Source organism: Octopus bimaculoides, chromosome 4, assembly GCF_001194135.2.
Source record: "Octopus bimaculoides isolate UCB-OBI-ISO-001 chromosome 4, ASM119413v2, whole genome shotgun sequence".
NCBI lineage: Eukaryota > Metazoa > Mollusca > Cephalopoda > Octopoda > Octopodidae > Octopus > Octopus bimaculoides.
Genome location: NC_068984.1, coordinates 56,095,185 through 56,104,738, shown reverse-complemented (window position 1 = coordinate 56,104,738; position 9,554 = coordinate 56,095,185). Strand labels below are relative to the sequence as shown.

Sequence of the window (9,554 nt, the reverse complement as noted above, 5' to 3'; positions counted from 1 at the left end):
ATATATATATATATCTTCAGAAACAGTATAAAATGGTGAAACGATTGTCGAGAGATGGAAGAATATGAAGTCAGAGGGCTAAACACTGATTTCAAGAAATAGATTGATAGATAGATAGATAATTAGATAGATAGATAGATAGATAGATAGATAGATAGAAAATGGCTAGCTGGCTAGCTAGATAATTAAATAGATATATAGATAGATAGATAGATAGAGTAAAAAGTGGGAGAAAGGAATAACGCTTTATAGGTAGTAAACAGATGAAGTAGGTAAATTATAAACAAAAGAGACCGAACACTGGCGTGTATAAAAATAGACACATGTACATATACATACACATCTGCGCACAACCCTTATGTTATACACTTTCAGAGCTCTGTCTCTGTTTGTCTGCCAGTGTGTGTATGATATATATGTATGCATATATACATACACACACACACGCACGCGTGCGCGCACACACACATACATAGATGTACACGCACTGCACTGTTGAAGCCGTTTATTGTAATTACTTAGGATGGAGTCTCAGATATCGCCCACTGGCTGATGATAACATTAAACAGGACGAAAACAATATTCTCAGTATGTTTGGGACCCATCGATTTTGATCTTCAATAGCCGTTTGATGACATTATCTGTGACTGTAATAAGCAGTTTTCACTGTAAAACAATACTGGTAAAAAGAAAGAAAGAAAGAAAGAAAGAAAGAAAGAGAGAAAGAAAGAAAGAAAAATAAAAGGTAGGGGAAATTGTATCCGTCAGGTGCCTGTGCCTAGAGTAGATAAATATGTAAAGAAATACTGAGAGAGAGAGAGAAGCAACTGTTTACAAAATAAAAAATAAATAAGGTAAATATTGCCTGAAACACGATCTAAAAATGAAAGTAGACTGTGTACATGTGTTACAAGCATAAACAGTCAGGGATGTTTGGAACAAGAAGTACTTCTTGTAATCGAACATGGCATAGATTTTATTTGTTACAGTACTGATATTTTTGTAAGTGCTTTTCGTATCATAAATACAAATATAAAAATTGAAAAAAAAAAAAAATCTTATTTCCTTAAGATTGAAATCTTTATAAAATTTTTTTTTAAATCATTTTGTTTTTAAAAATTACAGAAAATTGTAAAGAAAATTTTAAAATTATTAATTGAAAGTTATTTCAAAATCAGGGAGTATAGAAATAAAAAGAAAGAATAAAAACAAAAGCAAACAGATTTGAAAGCTTTACAAATTAAAATGGAGGTTATTTAAATAGTTAAAAATAACTGACTATAGTTGGTTTATTCACTTTATATGTTGGAGCTCTTTGTATTTTTGCTATGGAAATATTTTCATTTAATCTATTTTGTAAGTGATTTATTTTGACCTGGCACTCGGCTAATTTCTGCAATAGTAAGTTAAACCTAGTCAAATCTTACTCTTGCATATTACTGGCTATTGAAGGTTGGCAAGTTGGCAGAATTGTCAGCTTGCCAGGCAAAATGCTCAGCAGCATTTCATCCGTCTTTATGTTCTGAGTTCAAATTCCTCCGAGGTTGACTTTGCCCTTCATCCTTTCAGGACTGATAAAATAAGTACCAGTTGAGCACTGGAGGTCAATGTAATTGACTTATCCTCTCTCCCGAAGTTGCTGGCCTTGTGCCAAAATTTATAACCAGTATTACTTGGCTACTGAGCTGTCTTCAAACAGGTAAAGAAAAGTAGTTGGCACCAACACAATCTGATCTAGGAATGCAGGAGGATAAAACTTCATGGTTATTCCAGTAATGATATTGAACATCTACTAAAAAATATAATTGGTATTTTCTGCAAGTCATGTTGCATTAATAGACTTGACACCAGATCCAGCCTCTCACATCTACGTAGAGGCACAAGGCTTAGTTAGGGTGTTGGACTCATGATTGTAAGATTGTAGTTTTGATTCCTGGACCGGGTGACATGTGTTCCTGAACAAAACATTTCATTTCATGTCACTCCAGTTCACTCAGCTGGCAAAAATGAATAACACCACAACAGACCTGCGTTCCATTCAGGGGGGAATTTATATGTCATGGAGACAGGGAAACTGGCCCTCATGAGTTGGCCTGACTTGAGAAAGTAACTTTACTTTCTTTTAATCATACCTACCCTTAAATGTCATTCTAAAATTATACAATCACATCAAAATTTCAAAGCATGATTAATTAAAAGCAATGTAAATGAAAAAGTTAAGTAAGTGCTAACATTTAATATAGAGAGTAAAAATGTTTCAATATTTTAATTAATCAAAATTGCCTTTAAACGAGAAAAAGAAAATCTTAAGCCAATTGTCAGAATATTCAGCACAAAAAGTGTACTTGCAATTAAACAACTGAGATTGGTCAATTGAGACAGACCAATTCTCTTGCAAGACAATGCTTGACCACATGTTGCACAAAGAACACTCTTCAAGTTACAGGAATTTAATTGGAAGTACTCTGTCATCCACCATATTCACCAGACCTTGTACCAACTGACTATCATGTTTTCCAAGCATTAGACAACTTTTTGCAAGGAAAATACTTCAAATCTAAAGAAGATGCAAAAACAGCCTTTCGTGATTTCATTACTTCTTGCTTTCCAGAATTCTTTGTTGCCAGCATTAATAAGCCACCGATAAAATGGCAAAATTGTGTTGATAATTTAGGTGCATACTTTAACTGCATTGCTTTTTATTGAGATAAAGTAAACTTTCAGTTCAAAATTGAACATTTCATTCTTAATGATCTGATATCACTCCAAGGTAGCAAACTGGTGGAATTATTAGAACATTGGATAGGATGCCTTATGGTATCTGCTCTGGTTTTGTGTAGTCTGATTTCAAATCCCACTTTCTGTCGCCAGAGAAAAAAAAAAGGGGGGGGGGAACAAAAAAACAATGACACTTCTGTTGTGATTAACAGTAAAGGAAAAAAAAAAAACCCAACAGAAACACTGTTTCCTTGGTTCATTTGGAAGATTGGCTGCCATCACCATTAATGCCTTGAGTCTATTTCTAATTAGATTCTAATTTTAATTATTATCTATTGTTTAACAATTTATTTTTAATCTTTTACCCTTTGCTTGTTTCAGTCATTGGACTGTGGCCAAGCAGCAGAAATACCTTGAAGGTATTAACTCCAATACTTATTTTAAACCCTGGTACTTGTTGTATTGATATATTTTGTTGAATCACTAAGTTACCGGGATGTAAAAAGCCCAACGCCAGTTGCCAAGTAGTGGGAGGGGACAAGCACACTCACAGATACACACACAATAGGTTTCCATACAGTTTCTAACAAATTCACTCACAAAGTATTGATCAATCTGAGATTATAGTAAAAAACACTTGCCCAAAGTGTTGTGCAGTGGAATTGAACCTGAAACTCCATAGTTGCAAAGTGAGCTTCAACAAATTGCTTTTCTTCATTTAAAATTAGTGAACATTAACTGCTGTAATTTAGCATAATTATTAGAGCATTGGACGATATGCCTACATAATTTGTTATGGCATTTTCAGCTCATATTCCACTGAGATTAATTTTACTTTTCATCCATCCAGGGTTAATAAAATAAAATCTCAATCAATCAAATACTGGGAGAGATTTAGTATTTCTATAAAACATCCTAGATGTGAAAAGAATTATTTTAGGAGAATATACAAAAAGCCCAAAAGTTTGAATATTGAAAGAAGCAAAATGAAATGTTTTGCATGGTTGTTTTAAACATTTTCCAAGTTACTCAAGTTAGAGATTTAATTATTTATCTATTTTTAATGTACCATTGGCATCTCACATGAATATCATATTCCTCTTTTATTGAAGTGCCAGATGGAATCTCATGTCTTTCTCAGAGACTGTATAAGTGAATTTTAGTGAAATAGATAAAAAGGAATTGAAGTTGTGTTGTGGATTCAAAGCCCATCAGGAATTATTTGTATTCCATATTGCTTGTTGTTGAGCAGAGGTGATGTGAGTCTTTTAATCCAGGGGCCCTCAACTACCAGGCTGCAGACAAATATCAGGCCACAGTACCATTTGGTACCAGGCTGTGCAGAAGAATAAATTCAAAATTTATTCCTATTTTCTTGCCTATTGCACAGGTGCAGGCATGGCTCTGTGGTAAGAAGCTTTTGCTTCCCAACCACATAGTATGGGGTTCAGTCCCATTGCATGGCACCTTGGGTAAGTGTCTTCTACTTAGCCTCAGGCACCTTGGGCAAGTGTCTTCTACTCCAGCCTCAAGCTGACCAAAGCCTTGTGAGTGGATTTGATTGAGGGAAACTGAAAGAAGCCCATGAAATATATATATATTTATATCTATGTGTGTGTCTTTGTGTCTGTGATCACATAACTTAGCAATTTGGCAAAAGAGAATGATAGAATAAGTACCAGGCTTTAAAAAATATGAGTACTAGTGTCAATTTGTTTGACTAAAAAATTTCTATAATGCGGTGCCCCAGCATGGCCACAGTCTAATGACTGAAACACATAAAAGAAAAGAATAGAAGGGTGTGATTTGTAGGAGAGTTTATGCTGTTGTATGTAACATACAATATATTTCCAGGCTATCTATCACTATACAGGCCATATATGTCAAAATATTAGATAATGATTTGAGAGAGATTTGATTAACGTTTCTAACAGGTTAACTGACCAAAAAGGAGCTACTTTGTTTCCACACTGCATGGAATAAAATCAGTAAATGCCATTGACCTAATTTAGTTGAATAACTACAGTATTCCAATAATTGCTTGAAATGCATGAATGACACAGCATCTAGCTCATCTACCTTGTTCTAACTTTCTCTAGTTTTTCATACAATTAATAAATCAATAGTTTTTCTCCATTGTTTTCCAAGCAACAAATATATCTCCAGGCATTATATTTTAATACTATTTTCTCAAAAAATTTGAATACAACCCTTTCCAACATTTTTACTAGTTATTCACATTTCCATTTATATTTTAACTGTGTTTTTCCAGACAGAAGACCTATTTTCATCTCTTATTAATGTTGGCACAAATTGTTATTTAATATCCTTTCTGGACAGAAAACAAAAAGACTTTTCATTTATTTATTGATTAATTTACAGTTTTAAAAATAATACATCATGAATCTGATTGGTTTATTACAAATTATTTTGAGTTGTAAGTAGTTGTATATTCACGTAACACACTGAATTTTTGGGACAACATTGAAGCTTTCATTTTCATGAAGTGACTCTAATTGAATATTGTAGCTTCTCACCTTTCCCATGATGTAAAATCATTGAAAATCACTAGTTGCAAGCAAAACAAAACATTGGTCATTCATAGTCTCTCTTTCTCTCTCTCACTTGCTCTCACACACACACACACACACACACACACACACACACACACACACACATACAATACATACAGCAGTGAACTGTTAGATTTATTTCCCTAAGCATGTAAATTAACTTGAGAAATTAATTCTTAATTTCTTAAAGTTATCTCCCCTTTTCTTTGAGAATCACTAACTAGGTTTTTTTTTTTTGTTTTCTTTATCAACAAAATGGAAAATTTCAATTAAGAATTTTTCTGTCTTTTTCTTTTTTTCTACTTTCTTTCTTTCTTTTTTTTTTATTTGTAGAGCTTTCAGTACATCACACTTTAATCCTTTAGAATTCAGATTACTCTCTGAAATATAATTTTTATTATCATTTTGAATTTATTATGTCTTATCTTGTTTATTTTTAGAATTACGCTGCAGAGTTGGTATGAGAGACCAGATCTAGCCGGTTTGAACATAAAGCAAAAAATAAGATATTTGGGTCGGATATAGCTAAATGGTTAAATATGATTACCCAAATTCAAATCAATTAGTTCATTTGGATTATTTATTTTTTTATTCGTTTATTATTTGTTTCAGTCATTTGACTGCAGCCATGCTGGAGCACCATCTCAAGGGGTTTTAGTTGAACAAATCAACCCCAGGACTTCTTTGTAAGCCTAGTACTTATTCTATTGGTCTCTTACCAAACTGCTAAGTTATGGAAACATAAACACACCAACATCAGTTGTCAAGCGATGGTGGTTGTGGGGTGGACAAACACAGACATAAACACACAGATATATACACACAGTGGAGGTGCAATGGCCCAGTGGTTAGGGCAGCGGACTCGCGGTCATAGGATCTCGGTTTCGATTCCCAGACTGGGCGTTGTGAGTGTTTATTGAGCGAAAACACCTAAAGCTCCACGAGGCTCCAGCAGGGGATGGAGGCGAACCCTGCTGTACTCTTTCACCACAACTTTCTCTCATTCTTACTTCCTGTTTCTGTTGTGCCTGTAATTCAAAGGGTCAGCCTTGTCACACTGTGTCACACTGAATATCCCCGAGAACTACGTTAAGGGTACACGTGTCTGTGGAGTGCTCAGCCACTTGCATGTTAATTTCACGAGCAGGCTGTTCCGTTGATCGGATCAACTGGAACCCTCGACGTCGTAAGCGACGGAGTGCCAAGTATATACACACATATGTATATACGACAGGCTCCTTTCAGCTTCCGTCTACCAAGGCTTTGGTCAGCCCAAGGTTATAGTAAAAGACACTTGCCAAGGAGCCACGCAGTGGGACTGAACCCGGAACCATGTGGTTGGGAAGAAAGCTTCTTACCACACAGCCACACCTGTGTCTCCACACATTTTATTTTAAATTTTATATCACTACCTATTTAAAATTAAGTGTATCTGAGTGAAAGTTAAGTGTCTTTGCTATGGATACAGTATATATTCAGAACCAATACAATCAAAAAAATTGTCAATACTTCAGCAGGTTGTCTAGTTTTGTGTTGACTCAGCAAGTCATAACAAATGACTCATGAGTGAAATTCTGAAAAATGTTTTTTCTTTTTCGCATTCCTTGGGAATTAAATTGTCCTGCATCACATTTTTGCAGGGTTGTGCCAATGCACTTATCACCCTTCCCCCCACACATACACTGTATGTACTCAGGACCATAGTTTATATGAATATACATGCATACATACATACATACATACATACATGCATGCATGCATATATATACATATATATAAATAAGTATACACACACACAGAGACAGACAGACACACACACACACACACACACACACACACATACACAGACAGACACACACACATATATATATAATAAATATTAAAGGAGATAGTTTTTCTCTTGGATTGAATAATAATAATACATACATATATATATATATATATATATATATATATTTATAACCGACATCAACATTGAATTTTTTCTATCCAAGAAGGATTTTCCCAACCCAATATTTACATGCTATTATTTATAGCCTCACGTGCTTCGAGATTTACTATTCCCCCCCCCCCCAAGAAATGTGTGTGTGTGTGTGTACAGAACAATATGTTACTTCATTATTTGCATTTTCTGTGTATTTGCTTTACATTTCTTTCATTTAAATATCTAACTTTATGAAGAAGAGCTTGATGCTAACCATCAAAAACCACTCTTGGTTCTATGATGTAAGCCTCAGGATTTATAGTGATGCAGATTTAAAACCTTCCATTATAATTTCATGTTAATTTATGTTTTAAATACCAACTTAATATGACAGTTGGTAATGAAGGGGTTAAACTTCCATTTAGTAATAAAATAATTGTTGCAAATTTTGGGACAAGGCTAACAGTATAATGGGAGGGGTTTAGTTGATTGCATTGACCTCCAATGCTCAACTGGTCATATTTTATCAACAAGTAATGGGATTTTATTTAATAATATATACTTTGAAAAGATGAAAGAAAAAGAAAAAAGGGAGAAAAACGTGGGGGACAAAGCAGTGGAAGATGGAGGGGGAAGGGTGATGGGCCACATATCCCAGAACAAGAGAGATGCTTAGCAGTGCTCTGTGGTAATGATTACAATGGCATTGCCATGGAGAATGGCCAGCAACACTTGCTGCAGTAGCCACTCCATCTTGTGGGGCTCATTTCTCTGACAGGCTGCCATTATTCCTATTTTGTGGAAGAAATTGGTAGTATGAGGTCCTAGAATACCTGATGTTTTAACAGCAACCGACACAAACTGATAGTGGCCGGCCACGTTCCTGTACATATTGATGTTTCTCTCCTCTGCATTAAGGGTGGCAACACTGGGGTTTGCGCCAGATGCTACAAGGCTGGAGAATTTGTTGCTGCATGTTGCATCTAAGACTAGGGACCTAGCTCCCTTAAATGTGTAGAAGGTTATCCTGTTGGGGTGCTTATCAACCATGAAAGGACTTATATCATAAAAAGCCACAAGAAAATCTGCTAAGCATTTTCTCTGATCTGCTAAAGATTCTGCCAGCTTGGCATCTCATTGAGTGTTAAAATAGTAATTACATCATGCTTTCACTTTGTCAGGTTTTGTTATTTTTGTCATAAATTTTGAACTTCTGTGTGCATGTGTGAGTGTATGTGTGTGTATGTAGTTAGTGCCTGTTGTTGTCTATGTACCATGTTTTACACTGATGCCCAGGTGTTTGGAAACAACAATTTTTAGCAGACTTTCACAGTATCTGAGGAAGTAAGAGTCATCTATTGTTTGAAATCATAAGATGGAAGTATGAAAGGTACTACAGACATATACATATTATACTCTGAAAATCCTTTTTTAGCACTTTGGCATGTTACAGAAAATGTAGGCAGCATCCACCTTTCACGAAATATTGCAACAACATATTTCACTACCTTAGGTCTAAGCTAGGTTTAAGCCTAATGCCTATGTGAAATAGTAAGATGTAATTTGGAGGCTTAGCTGCTGTTTCTAGTTTGTCAAGAAACCATACAGAGGTTCCTTTGTTGGCTTATCATTAAGTATTAGATGATAGGATAAAAAGGAGATTGAGAGAAATAGAGAAAGAGGAAGAGAATAAGAGAGAGAGAGAGAGAGAGAGAGAGAGCAAGTGAGTGAGGAAGAGAGAAAGGGATGGAAAAAGTGAGCCTGAAAGTGAGAAAGAAATAAAGATTGGCTCTTCAAATGTTCACCAAATTTCCCATTCTCAGTATCATTCTGACCTTAAAGGAGATGAAAGAACACATTATATGTATATGAATATATATATATATATATATATATATATATATATGTATACATATATCGTCAATAATGAATTCCTTTTCTTTACAATAAACCTTTGCTGCCTACATCCAATTGCAGTAAATAATTTTCACATGAGTAAGTTCTTGTAGAACATGCGTGCATGCACATACATACACACACATATTCACACACACACACACACACATACAACACAACACATGCACACACAATCTGTTCTATATAAAAACAAGAAACCAAATAAATCTAGTCTTTCCTGTTCCCAGAGGAATAAATGTTTGGTGGTTTATTGTTAGAAGGAAGCATTTGAAGTTTTTTTAAAGTTATTTTGTCATCATTTTGTACTTTACTATGTTAACCTAGAAAGGGGAAAATCCTGTGAGTCTGGCTATATTTATACACACACACACACACACACACACACACACACACACACACACATATATTATATATATATATGT

At 34.8% G+C, this 9,554-nt stretch overlaps 1 protein-coding gene across 2 annotated transcripts in view; it reads right to left on the bottom strand.

Moving 5' to 3' along the window:
• The window catches only part of LOC106877900 (dipeptidyl peptidase 4), a 611,833-nt gene that overhangs the window by 195,467 nt on the left and 406,812 nt on the right, over positions 1–9,554 (bottom strand). The gene's annotated exons all lie outside the window — the stretch shown is intronic.